At 42.9% G+C, this 15,701-nt stretch overlaps 1 long non-coding RNA gene across 13 annotated transcripts in view; it reads right to left on the reverse strand.

Moving 5' to 3' along the window:
* Positions 1-15,701, reverse strand: part of LOC138741490 (uncharacterized) — a 50,325-nt gene that overhangs the window by 18,400 nt on the left and 16,224 nt on the right. For 4 of the 13 annotated variants that reach the window (XR_011343538.1, XR_011343531.1, XR_011343532.1 and 1 more), the window contains one exon: positions 6,965-7,017. The exons of the other annotated variants lie outside the window; for them this stretch is intronic. This is a non-coding gene — a long non-coding RNA (uncharacterized lncRNA). The remainder of the gene's footprint in view (positions 1-6,964; positions 7,018-15,701) is intronic. 13 annotated transcript variants of the gene reach the window in all.

The raw sequence follows: 15,701 nt of genomic DNA on the forward strand, positions 1-15,701 counted from the left end.
CATCCAGTTCTCTAGTTCACAGCTATCTAGTTCTCTCCTTTGACAGTCTCTCATTATTCTTTTAGTAGTAATCATAGATATCTGCTCTTTAACGAGGTGTCTAGTAAGTTGCCTGAATCTTAATGTTTAGTATTCTCCTGGGAGATGTATTACAGAACTTTATTGAAAACCCCAGAGGAACACGTAGACCCCAATCATGGACGAAATACTAAAATACCATTGTGAAATATGCTGTCTGAAATATTCTGTACAGTAATAGACAGACACCATTAGCTGTCAGCTCATTAATTAGCAAGATCTGTTTTCAGATAATGGAATTATTACAATAAGGTGATAAGTACCCTTCTTTCTCATGATCATTATTCACAAGATTTAAAAAGACAAGGCTTGAACATATTAAAATTTGACCTCTAGAGTTAATGACAGTCAACAGTGAGGCCAAGATGATGTGCATTTCATGCTGCCAAAGCTCAGAATCTAAGTTGCCATGTTCCTTTACTGTTGTTAATGTGTTAATTTTAATTACAATTTAACCAGTTTTTATGGCTATCATAATTGGTTTGATTGGTTGTCTACTTGTTTTGTATAACTTTTGGGTAATGTTGTCAGATTTTAAATAACTCTCACACATTTGGGTTTACTCCATGTATTTATTTATATATAAGTGACAATGGTAGCTGAGTATTAACCACTACTGTCTGTAGCATTGGCCACATTTTCCATGAATAGCATTATTTCTGTGAGCATTGATTGTTATCATTAACATTTTGAAACCATTAAAGTAAAAGAATTATGTGTGTTGACTACCTCATCGTCCATCATAAGCAACGTTTTGGATCACAAGTGTCTGTCATTTTCCTGCTTCAGTTCAACGTTCATGGTCTAAATTCAGATGAGACCTATTGGTTCACGTGTAAGTTTTAGCATCATTTTATGCTCCAGAACGTTGGCACCAGGCATTTGAGAACTGTGGCTGCTGGTATTTTCCATGCAAATATAACCACGGTGGGTTGTAGGTTCACCTCTGGGTTATTTTTCCAAGCACAGTAGAATCATTAAGCATTCAAAGCAGTTTTGCCTTAGACTACTGTTGAAATCCATTGTGTGTCGTGCAGTGCAAAATTTTATGAATTAAATCAAATAGTAAATAGACAGTAATGATAGAAATCTTCTATAGATAATGAGAATATCCCCTATGGATTTAGGAGCTGATATTAAATATCATAGAGCAGAAAATAAACCACTGTAGAAGCTCAGTAGGTCAGGCAGCATCTGTGGAGGGGAATGAACAGTTGATGTTTCAGGTTGAGACTATTCACCTGGACTCCGATAGTATAGTTTGTTCTGCCTCACTCTCCTGTGTAATTCTATTTCTTGCTTTCTCTTGATTTTGCTATCGTTTTACTCTTTCATTCTTGTTTACCTCAACTTCCTTTACTATAGCTCTTCTCGCATGCTTTACTTTCCTCTCAGCTTTGCCCTTCTTTTTCATCTCTTCCCCTCCTTTCTAACTTTTCTCCTTTGTAAATATTCTGTTTCTTTGGAGAAACAGTAGAAAAACTGAACGTTTGCCCTGTACACTTGAAAAGAAACAAACAAAACCAGGGTCTAAACAAAGTCCAGGATTTGAAATAGCAAGATAAAAATGAACTCTGTACAACCATTTGAAAAGTTAGTAATGATCATTTGTAGATCAATGCTAAAGAAAACTCAGATTATTAGGGATAATAATTGTTTCATTGATCAAACTAATACTGTGGCGTCACTAGGATTGGTGTCACCCAGTGGGGTAACTCATGGTGTCACTCACCCTCCCCCCCCCCACCCCACCATGGACCTCCTCCCATACTAAACCATACAGAATCTTTAGTAATGTTTTTTGCACTAAATGTTGCTCATAATATTCTCATTTATCACTGAATGTAACGGTGATAGTAGCGAGATAAACAATGAGCAAAATTAAAATTACACCTTTAAATTACAATATCACATGCACAGCAGTAACAAAAACAACAGCACGTGCTTGTAGTGTTTGCAGACAAAACCACACAATTCGAAGCATCATTCTAAATGGGTAATAATGACAGCTCTGACCAGAGTGCATTAGGAGGTTCAAAAAGTAAATGAGCATCAAGTTTTAGCCTTGTAGGTAAGCTGGGCTTACGAAAAATGTTTTTGCTGTTATAACTAACTGCAGGGATATTTTTATAAAAAGATAATACATTTCGGCTGCAACACTGCACAAAAAAATTATAGACAATCATTTTGGTGTCACCCGAGGCAGTCTCCAACCCCCGCACCCCCCTAGTGATGCCATGTTTCAACTGCTGAGAAAATGGTGTAGAAGTCAAAGACTGAATGGCTTGCCAATATTATTTAAACCTTATGATTTTGTTCCTACCTATTCTGCCTCAAATGGTGCAAAAACATTCCATGTATGAACATCATACTCCCAGATCAACCCAATCAGCTTCTCACTTCTGTGCAGGAACATAAAATAACAGGATTTATAATATTCCAGTGTTCAAGAGTTATAGATTCTGTCAATGTCATCAGTGTTCACCTTGGAAAACTTTCAAAGATTGCTTTGGATATTCTATGAGAATGATCCAGGTATTCGTGAGAGAACCACATTTCTTTGAGGCAATATAGGTAAAGAGAAAACAAAAGTATTTTACTTGAGATCAAAGGAGATAGTGACATTAAAAAATTGCTCTAGTTACATTCAAAAATGTTGAATTTTAAAAGTGGAGAAAGAGATAAGTTTAGCAATTATCACCTCACCAGTCTAACATTGAGAGTGGGTAAATTATCATAAAATAAATTCAGTGGGAGAGCATGAACCAAAATTTAGAAGGCATGGTTTAATTAAGGATAGCAAGAAGGCTTGACTAAGAATAGGCCATGCGTTACTACCTTTGTATGAATTTCATGTGGACTTTAACAATGTAGGAGTTTTTGGCAACACCCCACTTTGACTAAGAAAGTAAATGACCACAGCAAAGGAATGTAAAAATTACCCCAGTGGGTGAAAGTGAAAGATAATTTCAGTCACATGACTTGTGCATGGCATGAAAATCGAGATACCTTCTATCCACTGTATTAGCATTCCCTACTTTCTCCTTTACCTTTTCAAAAAATTCAGTGTGATTACACAGAGACCTCTTTTGAATTCAAGCTGATTATTCATTATTATAAAATTCCATCTCCAGTTGCTCTTCTAGTCCTTCCTTTCATGGGGATTCTGTTACTTTTCTATTACCAATGTTCAGTCGTCCAGTCTATAGTTCCTTGGATATGTCTTATCCCCTTTTTGATGTAGGCATTATGTTATTTTTTTTTCACCCCACAGCTTTCCACATTTCTTGATCAATTACTAAGTAGGTGCAGCATTATCTTTGCCTTCTCTGTATTCTTTCACAATTTCTTTTCCTAGATATTTGGATTGAATCGATCCAGACAAGGCTTTATTCTCTTTGAGTCTGATCAGCATATTTATATATTTCAAAGAGGTGAAGTCATAACTCACTGCAAATTCCAAAGTCATGTTTACTTCTTTCATTTCCAGATCAAAATAAAGTTTTACTATATCTGGGATCTTTCTATCATTACATGACTCTCAATGGTTTTATCCCCAACCCAACATTCCCTTCTATATGGATATATTCGCAAATATTTCACTATATTGTTCCATTTCCTTGATAATTTTAGTTTCTTTTTGCCTTCATAATGATTATTTCACTTAATTAAGACACACTTCTCTGCTGTTGATATACTTAATATGTACTTCCTTTCCCACCCACGATTTTTCCCATCCAGAGTTACTCTTTTAGTGAGATGTATTGAACATCGTTTTAAATGTTGCCTATTATTGTTTGTTATTGTTTACCAAAACTATTGCTCAATTTTAACTTTTCAAATTCTATTCTTAACCTTTCAAAATCACCTTTACTTCAATCTAATTTGATATTTGTTATACTTAGATCCATTTATCATCTTAAACCATATCACATTATAGTTAATATTGCTTAGGTGTTTGACTACATTTATTTCTCTTCTATGCATTGGTTCAATGCATTGGGTTTTAAAATAGTTTGCTTTCATTGTAGGGAATCCATTTGTTTATATTCTTAAGCTACCTGTTTGGTCAAAATAATGTTCCAGTAAATTAACTCAATTTGGAAAATTCTATCTTTTTTCACTCAATTTTGCAAGGCATGAAAATGGAATGGATCACAATTTTCAGTAATGCAAAGCTGTGTCATCTTTGCATTCATCAACAAGTGTCTATTTAATTTTATTGATTTATTTATTAATTTTTCACATAATCTCTGAGAGAGCAAAGTTTAATCCACATTTCAAATTTCTGGGTTATGATCTGTATATTCTGTAAGTGAAATTTCCATTATCTAAACGGTCATAAAATGGGGGTGGTCTATAAATATATATCAATAACTTGAACTTGAAAGGAACAGCAAAATTGAGTGAAAAAAATAGAATTTTCCAAATTGAGTTAATTTACTGGAACATTATTTTGACCAAACAGGTAGCTTAAGAATATAAAAAGATTGTTAATGATACCAAAAGTGGTGATATGGTTCACAGTGAGAAAGAAAGTTCTGGTGCGCAAGAAAACATCAGTGAACTGTTTACGTGGTGAGAAAAATGGCAAATAGAATTCAATCCAGAGTAAAGTGATGAAGAATCAATGCCAGAAATTCCATGATAAAATGCCAAGAGGAACAGAAGTACTCGAGCATTTATTCATAAATGATGAAAGTTAACAGGATGGTTTGATACGGTAATTAAGGCCACTTATGGGACATATATCCGAAGTGGCTGGGACACAGAATATGAAAGCAGAGAGGTCATATAGAAAATATTCATTAAGTCACCACTAATGTACCATGTCCAGTTCTGTGTTTTATGAGAAGTTCATATTACAGGAAAAAGGTGACAAAGTTTGAAATGACACAAATAAGAGTTCCATGAATGTTCTTTGGAAAATGTTGCAGCCTGTTTAGGGTGGAGTTATTTACTTTGAAACAAAAGAAGCCAAGGAAAGGTTTAACTGAAGTCAGTACTTTTATGGGACACTTGGATAGGGAAAACCGAAAGGACTCAATTCACTTAGATATACAGTGGAATTATGGAACTTGTATTTGAAAGGGAGGTGAAGATCAATGCACAAAACACTTCTAAGCATTTCTGGATGAGATCTGCCTTGAGATCTGGAAATTAGGATTAATCTAAGGAATATTTTTGTGGTCATCTTAATGTCAGCCTGAATGGTCTTGTATATATGTTGTTATTTTCTACAAGTAGGAGATGAGAGAAATATTTGGGCCCATATTGACACCTGGAGAGATCATACCTGCAGGCACCCATGTGCCTTCTGATTGCCTGAAGAAAATTCAAGCCAGATGATTTTGATGATGTGAGCTTGATCATTGGTGTTAGTGTCCCTCTGAGCTACTGAACTGTTCTACATGTTCATTAAACATCTATCTATCTTAATCAAACAAAAATTTCTGGAGGAACTCAGCAGGTCAGATAGCTCACATGGCTAGAAATGGTCAGTCAATATTTCAGGTGGTACCCTTTATTAAGACAAAGCTAAATATGAATAAGTGAAATACGCTTATAAAAGGGGAGAGAAACTGGAAGATAGGGTACAGGACAGAAGGTGTGAGAGGTGAAAGGTCAGGTCAATGGAGAGATCACTAGGAAGGGATGGGGGGCAGAAGAAAAATTAGAGAGGCAAAAAAAAGTAAATACAGAAGTAGGAAAAGAAAAGTTTGATACTGGTCCCTCATTCCAAAGATGTACAGTGTTAGCAGGTCCTGTTAACATGAATTTAAAAAATAAAATAAAAATTAAGATGAGGGTGGCGTTACCTAAATTTGGAAAAAAAAATCAATGTCCATGCCATTAGGATTAAGGCTGTCCAGGAGGAATCTGATGTGTTGTTCCTCAAGTTTACTTTAAGCCTCATTCTGATAAGGGCTGTGGCCAAGAACAGCTATATCTGTGGAGGAATTAAAATGGTTGTCTCCAGGAAGTTCCAGTTTAAATCACAGTGCTAAGTGTTTGGCAAAACAGCTAGTCAGTATGTATTCGGGCTCACTAATGTAGAGGAGTCCTGACTCCTTCCAGCAATTCTTTGTTTGCTCAAGATTCTATCATCTATGGATATGTGTTGATTTATTTATCTTGTTTTATTTCTGATGAGGTAAAGGCCTTGGGAATGGTCAATACTGGGTGACTTACCTACAAGATAAGTGGGGGAAAAAAGGCTGAGAACTGTGTTCTGGATCCATTTATTATTGAATTATTTTGCTTGAGAAAAATTGACTTTGGCCCATTTCCTGTGGAGTTCTGAAACTGTGCACACAACGGGTCAATTAAGTATAATTAGAGCAGTGGTTTTCAACCTTTATCTTTCCACTCGCAATCCCTTACTAATCACACAGCACCTATGGCATAGGGATTGCTTAAGGTGGAATATGAGTTTGGGGGGACAGTTGAAAATCACTGTGCAGCTACGCCATTACCTGTTCTGAAAATGAGCCCAGTTTCAACTCCACTATTTCTTAATTTTAATATTACCTGTTAACCGGCTTGAGAAATAATAGGGGATGGCATCGCTACCAATGACCAAGTACCCTGCTCCATTTAAATGATAAGGGTGTACAATCTAATGGGCTGTTGGAATATTACTGCATAAATCTTTTTTGTTAGATTGATCTTGTATATGTACCAGTGTCCAGATAACAAATTAATCCTGAAACACAAGGTACTTTGTATCATTAGAATAAATAAAGTCCTGAGGCCACTGATGGTTTATATTTAGATGACTCACTAATCACTGTCAGTTGGGCTATATATAAACTAACCTCAATGGCCCTACCTAAGAGCTACCTGAATTAACATTATCTGTTTTGTAAGTACATGGGACACCAACCTTTCCCTGCTGATCAGAAACCAGTTTAAGATTGTTCTATAACCCACTTAGACCTGTAAAGCAGAAAGGGAAATATCACTTAGTATTACCCTTGAATACTGAGAATGAATAATCCAGAGACCCAACTAAACTAATACAGTAGTAAAGCAGAAAGGGAAATATCACTTAGTATTACCCTTGAATACTGAGAATGAATAATCCAGAGACCCAACTAAACTAATACAGTAGTTTTGTTTCATGAAGATGATCCCAGGAAATAAATGTTTAAGAAATTAAAATACTGCAGATGCTGTATATCTGAAATAAAAATATTATTAAAACAATTCAATAAATATGTTTTAATATTGACAATATGTACCATATATTTCAGTGTAGAAATCAACCTTTGAAACCCTCAAAATGTACTAAAAAATGTTAGGTCTGCTTTGTTCATGAATGAGTGAGACAAACACCAGACTGAGTCGAAATCAGGGTTCTTTGTTCTTTATTACCGGATTGTAACACTTGCAACTAACCATGTTAGTCGGAGAATGCATTCTGCCGTTATCAGCAAAATGGTGATTTTTTATACCCTTGGATACGTGCTTAGAACATCATCATATCATTACTTGTCCAATGACTAAAACTGTTGCTATCCTTTCCCTGCTAGCTTCTTGCCTCTCAATCCATCAATGTCTCTCTTATCTTGTAAGTACAAGGATGCATTCACATCTTGTTACAGCCCTGTACAGGGTAACTCCTTACACATTCCCATCTCATGATGTTTTACCTTACAAAAATCAGGGATCATCTTAGACGCCAGATACAAAAAATGAGATCTTCAACTCAAAAAAAAATGCTTGATGTCGATTTGGCTTATAAGACAACCCAAGCACCTCCCCACCGCCGACACCACCACTCCCCAACACCTCCCCATCGCCGCCATAACCCACCCAGACATTTTACAACTGTAGAGTCTGAGGTAGGTCTGTAGGTCCCCGCTCCTGCCCGATAGGTCGAGATCCCCACTCCTTCACAGGAGGCGACACGTAGCCATGATTCCTGCACCAAGCACACTTGGGCAGCGAGGCGACTTCTTCGAGCGAACGGCACTGCACCCAAATTTAAGAATGGAGTCACCATCGCTGATTCTGGCTGAAGCTGATGCTGAAGACTTGGATACAGCTCCATTTAGCATCTTCTCAGCCAGAAGCAAAGGTTATTTTTACTGGTTTTTTTTTAAAAACTTGCTTGTTTAATTTATAGATTTGTTACATAGTGATTGGGGTGTTATAACAAAGTTTGGGCTGTTGCTGGGAGGCCTGGACACCAGTCTCCGACACGTTCCTTGCAGAAGATTGGGGGGGGCGGGGGGGCTTTGTCTTATACACTCGATTGTGGTGGTACAACACCGGCCTACAGCAGGGGGCAACCTCTGTACCTGCAGGAGTGTACCGCCAGCCTACTGCAGGGGACAACCTCCGTTCCTGCAGGAGTGTAAGGGGACAGGACAACACCTGGCTGGCTGTCAATCAGTCGGCCTGAATGGATCAAGCCTCACCCGGTCACCGTCTAGGATATAAGCCTATGCCGGCCTCCCGAGGCCTCACTCAGAGTTGCTGTAGCTACAGCCAGCCTGGCTCTGTGGAAGTCTTTGTGGATTAAAGCCTGTTGTACAGTCTTTACCTTGTGTGTGTCTGATTCTGACTAACAGCGCAACACAATTTAATCCACAAAATTTTCCCACAGCTGCCATGGAAAAACTCCTGAGCGCAGGGAGACTTGAAGTCACCCAAGCCACCCCGAAGCCCAGACACGCTTCAAGATCTGGCAGCATGCGGTCAAGGCAATCATCGAGGCACATGCAGGCGGCATCCTGGACTCAGATCGTAAGAGGCTGGTCCTACTCCTGTCAAAGCTGGGTCCCCACGCCTTCCAGGCAACCAAAAGGCTGCTCCACATACAAGAGCGCAATGGACACTCTCGAGAACTTGCACAAGCCCCCCATGAATGCGGTCTGTGCAGGTACCTCCTCAACACCTGAGTCCAGCAACCCATGGAGATGGCTGAGTCTTATCTGGGACACCTGCGAGAGTTGGTCCGACCATGTCTGGTTGAACCCAGGGTAGGGGAAGAGGAGGTTGAGAGGCTGATCTGCGATGCCTTCATCCAAAGGCTAAACTCAAGGGCTATCCTGCAGAAGCTGCTGGAAGATAGTATCTACGCCCTGACCAAGACAGTGGAAGTGGTCCAAACCCTGAAAGCTGCAGCCTTCAATTCCAGGTTCCCCCAGGCTCCCTCAAAGCCCTCTCACACTGCAGCTGCAGCCCCAGATCGAGCTGCGGATGAGAACATCACTGCAGCAGGTGCCCGGCACCCCTGTAAGTACTGTGGGTCCTGATGTGAGTCAGACTGACGATTGTGCCGAAACTACCTGGCTAGGAACCAGTACTGTTTCCGATGCGGCAAAAGAGGCCACTTTGCTAAAGTGTGCCTCTCAAAACCAGCCGGCAGCTCGCAGCCCTCTATAACTTCCCCACTTCCCCCACGGACCCCTCCATGTGCACGTGCCGGGCAGCGTGCCATTGTCCCCGCTACAACTTCAACCTTCCCCGACTCCGACGGTGCAGCATCCGGCTCCGCCAGCGACGATCACAGTGTATGCACCGAGCATCTGGACAAACCCCAGCCCTCGCCGCTTGCCGAGAACTACAGTGATGTCAATTCCGGCTCACGGCGTGACGCCACTTCCAGCAGATGTAATGATGTCACTGCCGCCGGCCGCAATGACGCCACTTCCCCCGGTGCAATGAACATGACTGGGAAAGATGGCCAGCCATGCAGCGGGCCACCATGTGCCGCTGCAATCTTGGGCTAGGCAGCGGCCTACACGGAGGGCCCCTGATGATGAGGAGAACAACGTGGTCAATACGGGCGATGACCAGGCCACCCTGCCGACGCTCCCCATGCCTCCGGACACCATTGGCTGCTGCACGCTGCACCCCACAACAGACGTCGACGTGGTCGACACGGGTGATGACCAGGCCGCCCGACCGATGCTCCCCACACTTCTGGACCCCATAAATCACCGCGCACAACTGGAGAGCGACAACTCTGACCCCGAGACGGTCCTGGCTACCACCACACTAACCAGAAACATCCCTCACGACCTCGGGTGCTCTATGATGGACATGCAAGTCAATGGGCAGGTAACAAAATGCTTGTTCGACAGTGGCAGCACCAAGAGCTTCATTCACCCGAGTGTGGCTCACTCCCTGAGATTAAAAATCCACCCCATCACCTGCTCGATCGCCTTCGGCACCAAGGATAAGACTGTTGGTACCTTCGGGCGCTGCTTGGCTGTGGGAGGGTAGACTTACATGGGATTCAGGCTCCTGGTCATGCCCAAACTCTGTGCCCCAGTCCTCCTGGGCCTGGATTTCCAGTGCCACCTGCAGAGGGTCACCCTTGCCTTCGGGGGGCCCCAACCTCCATTCACATTACACAGCACGCCAACCTACCAGCCCCGGCCAACCTGCAGCCTCTCCACACTACGCATCACCCCTCTGGCATTCTTCCCACATCTTACGCTAGGCTGGAAGCCGATTACTGCCAGAAATAGGTGCTATTGCGCCACAGACATAGACTTCATCAAGGTGGAGGTGCGGCAACTCCTGGCGGAAGGTGTCATAGAGCCCATTAACAGCCCTTGGAGAGCCCAAGTCCTGGTGGTCAAAGGGGGAAGTAAGCTGAGGATGGTCGTGGATTACAGCCAGACCATTAATCGATGCATCCAAATGGATGCCTACCCCTGCCTAGGATCGCCGACATGGTCAACGAGATAGCCCGCTACCGGGTTTTCTCCACGATTGACCTGAAGTCGGCGTATCCCCAAATCCACATCCAGACAAAGGACAAGCCCTGCATCGCCTTCAAGGCAGACGGGCGCCTGTACCAGTTCTGCCGAGTTCCCTTTGAGGTCATGAACGGAGTCTCTGTCTTCCAGCGGGAGATGGATCGCATGGTAGACTGGCACAAGTTAAAGGCGACGTTCCCGTATCTGAATAACGTGACTATCTGCGACCGTGACCAGCAGAACCACGATGCTAAACTGGAAAAATTCCTCCAGACAGCCAGGGAGCTGAACCTCACTTACAACAAGGAAAAGTGTGTGTTTAGCACCACCCACCTTGCCATCCTGGGGTATATCTTGGTCCATGGGTTCGTCGGCCCAGATCCAGAAAGGATGCTCCCATTAATGGAGCTACCTCTCCCCCCCCCCCCCCCCCCCCCACGCTAAAGGCCCTCTGCAGGTGCCTTGACCTATTCTCTTATTACTCGCAGTGGGTCCTTCACTTCTCGGACAAGGTCCACCCACTGACCCAAGCCACAACTTTTCCCCTCCCACCCAAGTCGCAGGCAGCCTTCATCCACATCAGGCAGGACATCGTGGATGCCACGATGCAGGTCGTGGATGAGGACACCCCCTTCCAGGTGGAGAGCGATGCCTCTGAGGTAGCCCTCGCCTTTACCTTCAACCAAGGGGGGGGGGGGGTGCCCCATCGCTTTCTTCTCTGGGACCCTCCACGGCTCTGAGCTAGGGCATCTCGCCATTGAAAAGGATGCCCAGGTGATTGTGGAAGCGGTCCGCCACTGGCGCCACTACCTGGCCGCCAGGAAATTCACCCTCCTCACGGACCAGCAGGCTGTGGCGTTCATGTTTAAAACTACCCACAAGAGCAAGATCAAGAATGACAAAATCCTGCGCTGGAGATTCGAGCTGGTAACCTACAGCTACGACATCCAGTACCATCCCGATAGGTTTAATGACTCCCTCGATGTCCTCTCTTGGACCTGCGAGTCTATGCACGATGACAGGCTGCAGGCATTACATGAGTCCCTCTGCCATCCGGGTGTCACCAGGTTGTACCACTTCATTAAGTCCTGGAACCTGCCGTATACCATCAGGGACATGACCGAAGCCTGCTGGTCTGTGTGGAGTGTAAACCCTGTTTCTTCCGCCCACCCCAGGCCCATGTCATAAAGGCCACTCGGCCCTTCGAGTGTCTCAGCATGGATTTCAAAGGGCCCCTGCCTTCCATGAACTGAAACATCCACTTCCTCATGGTAGTGGATGTGTACTCATCCTTCCCTTTTGCTATCCCTTGCCCGGACACCTCCACAGCCACCGTCATCAGGGCCCCGGGGCAGATCTTCACCATGTTTGGCTACCCTGCTTTCATCCACAGAGACCGAGGATCTAGTTTCATGAGTGACGAGCTGTGCCAGTACCTGACGGCGAGGGTCATCGTGACTAGCCGCATGACGACTTATAGCCCGAGAGGTAATGGGCAAGTGGAACGCAAAAACTGGGTGGTCTGGAAGGCAGTCCTCCTGGCTCTCAAGTCTAAAGGGTTGGCTGTTGAGTACTGGCAGGATGCCCTGCCCGAGGCGCTCCATGCCATAAGGTCGCTGCTATGTACGGCTACCAACGAGACCCCTCATGAACATCTGTTCATATTCCCCAGGAAGTCGGCGACTGGAATGTCCCTCCCAGCATGGTTCACGTCCCCGGGACCGGTGCTCCTGCGTAAAAATGTCCGGACACACAAGGCTGAACCCCTGGTCGTGCAGGTCTTCCTCCTACACGTGAACCACAATTATGCCTATGTTAGGTTTGGTTGTGGCAGGGAGGGCACAGTCTCAACCAGGGACCTGGCACCAGCAGGTGCATCCACCACTCCATGGCATCCTCAGCCGACCAGGCATACATCCCCGTCCCCAGGCAGCTATGGGGCACGCAGGACCTCCTTGACCACCAGGGGCCCGCTTTAGCCCTGGGGGACGAACCTGCTCCCCCACCCATCCAATACGACTTGACCCTGGCCCCTTTGGCCACTCCTCCGCGTGGCACCACACCAGTCACACAGACCCCTGCCAGCAGCCCCCCCAGTTTCCCTCCGACCAGTGACCAGGAGCCAGTCCTACAACAGTCACAGAGACCCCGGCAGCCGTCAGATCGTCTCAATCTGTAAATATTGTATTTTGTATAGTGGGTACGATTCCTTGTTACTGCCCCCACCGCCAGAACAATTTTAAAGAAGGGGTTGAATGTGGTGGTACACCACTGGCCTACTGCAGGGGGCAACCTCTGTACCTGCAGGAGTGTACCGCCAGCCTACTGCAGGGGACAGCCTCCGTTCCTGCAGGAGTGTAAGGGGACAGGACACCTGGCTGGCTGTCAATCAGTCGGCCTGAATGGATCAAGTTCCTCCTGGTCAGGTGTCAATCCCCCTCCAGGATATAAGCCTGCGCCGGTCTCCCAAGGCCTCACTCAGAGTTGCTGCAGCTACAGCCAACCTGGCTCTGTGGAAGTCTTTGTGGATTAAAGCCTATTGTACAGTCTTTATCTTGTGTGTGTCTGATTCTGGCTAACAGGCACCATACCGATATATGACAAAACCATGAAAATGAGGCTGAATATGGGGACCCGACTTATCTGAAGGTTGACTGACATGCCAAAATATACAGTAGTAATGAGGAAGTGAAGGAATCTTTGATTATCTGTTTGTTCTTTTGGGTTCTCACACCTTGAGCTTCTCTAAATTGGATTTCATTGTTTCAACCTTGCTATGATTTTTTTCATCTTTCCTGTACAATGACACCTTTTACATCCTAGATTAGTTCCATCAGATGGAAAATTCCTCATAAGTTACACATTAACGTTCCATTTTATCTGTCTCTTTAACTGAGAAAGCATGGAGAATATATGTCTTTATGCATTCATTCCACTCATGAGAGGAGCAGCACATCTGTCCCATATACAAAAATAACATGTCCACTTGCCGACTGAAAATATTGAAATTTTATTGAAATTTTAAATAATTTAAAATTGGAAATGATCCAAATCATTATTTTTATTTATAATTATCTTCTCCACATTGCCCTTTGCTTATCATTGCATCCCAAGTACTAAAGTCAAGGTATACTTATCTGGAAATTCATGTGATTCTTGTAGGAATATACCCCTAGATGGGTAGAAAAAAAGTTAAAATCCATGCTGACTTTGGGAGTGTTCACACCAAACATCTGTCTGGTGTAATATTAACAAATATTACCCACTTTAGGAGATATGAATAGCAAGGCTGATACAACCGATGAAAAAGAAATCACATTTTTTTCACCCAAGAAGGATTTTTTAAATACTTTTCTCGAAATGTTGATTTCAAACACCGAAAGCCAAAAGTATTCGGTACCGTTTTTAATAAAATATTCAGATTTCCGAGTATTCCAGTTACTGAGGGTGATTTTTATTTTATTAGCTGTTACATGGTTCAGTATAGAAGAATGAACTCCTTTTTTTACACTTGAAATGTTACATTTTTCAAAGCTGCTATCTACTAGATTTGCATGCCTGAGGGTTTGAATAAACGACTACTCACAAATCAGGTAAAAAGCTGGTAAAAGGACACATTGGAGGGTCCTGACAGGGAGATGCAATCCCTCTCTCTCGCTGTAAGTGGTTTTCAATGATGTTTGGTCACTTTAGGCCTTTTATTAATGAGCCCTATGGGGATAGTGACAGAACTTCTTTTTTCTCTAACAAGACATCAGATGACTCCCGTTACCAAGGAAACACACCGTGGAATCTATTTTTTGCTTCATCTGATAGAGGGCTCAGAGCAGGGTACATTCTTTAAAGACACAGCTCTAGTTAGATCAATTAGCATCAGTCTGTGATTCTGTGTGATGTATAATGATTACAGCACATTTCTAACACCCACAATTACAATAATTCACTGAAAATGAGGGCAACCAATGTGATCCGACATTAATAAGGCTTCAGTCTTAAAGGGCAGGCTTGTGAGAAATGTGGGGAGAGGCATGAGGCCACATTCTCCTGAAGCCTCCTGGCATCCATTGACCTATCAGTAAAAGACACTGACTTTTTATTCTGATACTTTGTGCTGATTTGAATTTGGGTGTCATTAGTAATGTTGAAAAATTGTGAAACATTTAAGAGCATGGCCTTTGACTCCCAGAAGTAGAGAGAAAGGAGAGACCAAATAGGGGAAACTAAAGAAATGTTTCCAATTGCAAAACTGATGAGAATTACAGTGCCATCTAAAACCATCAAGCTCTGTTAGTTTTTAAGCTGTTGTGACCTGAAAAAAATCCTCTCAACATTGATATCAGCTTATTACTGATTGAACTTCAGAAAACTTGTCCGTTCCATCTTTATGAAATTTGGAAAGTTTTAATGAAACTTGGTGCAGTTGAAGAGGAATTGCTGTCTCGTAGTAGTAGGGTAATGAATGGATTCCTCCTGCATATTAAACCAGAACTAGTTTAACAAAGGTAAACATTTATCAATGTTCACTATTTCTGCAACAAAATTCTTTGTTTCCTGTTTTCATTGATTTGTGGATGTAAGTTCCAGGTTGAATTGTGTTACAAATTGCATTTATTGCTGTTTTCCAATCTTTGCATATCGTGTTTTCCATGAAATAAACTAAAATGTTGTTATTTATGAAATTGCACCCCAGTGACAATAGTGTTAGTGGGATCATTGAATCTGGCACTGTCTGTAAGGCATTTATTTGTACATTCTCGCAGTGTCTGCATGGGTTTCCTTCTGATGCTCCTGTTTCCTCCCACCCAACCTGTAGGTCAATTGGGTGTAATTGGGCGGCACGGGCTCATAAAGGTCTGTTACATGTCTAAACTGGAAATACTTTCTGTTTCTAATAAAATTTGA

The sequence above is a fragment of the Narcine bancroftii genome, chromosome 8, assembly GCF_036971445.1.
Source record: "Narcine bancroftii isolate sNarBan1 chromosome 8, sNarBan1.hap1, whole genome shotgun sequence".
Taxonomy (NCBI): Eukaryota; Metazoa; Chordata; class Chondrichthyes; order Torpediniformes; family Narcinidae; genus Narcine; species Narcine bancroftii.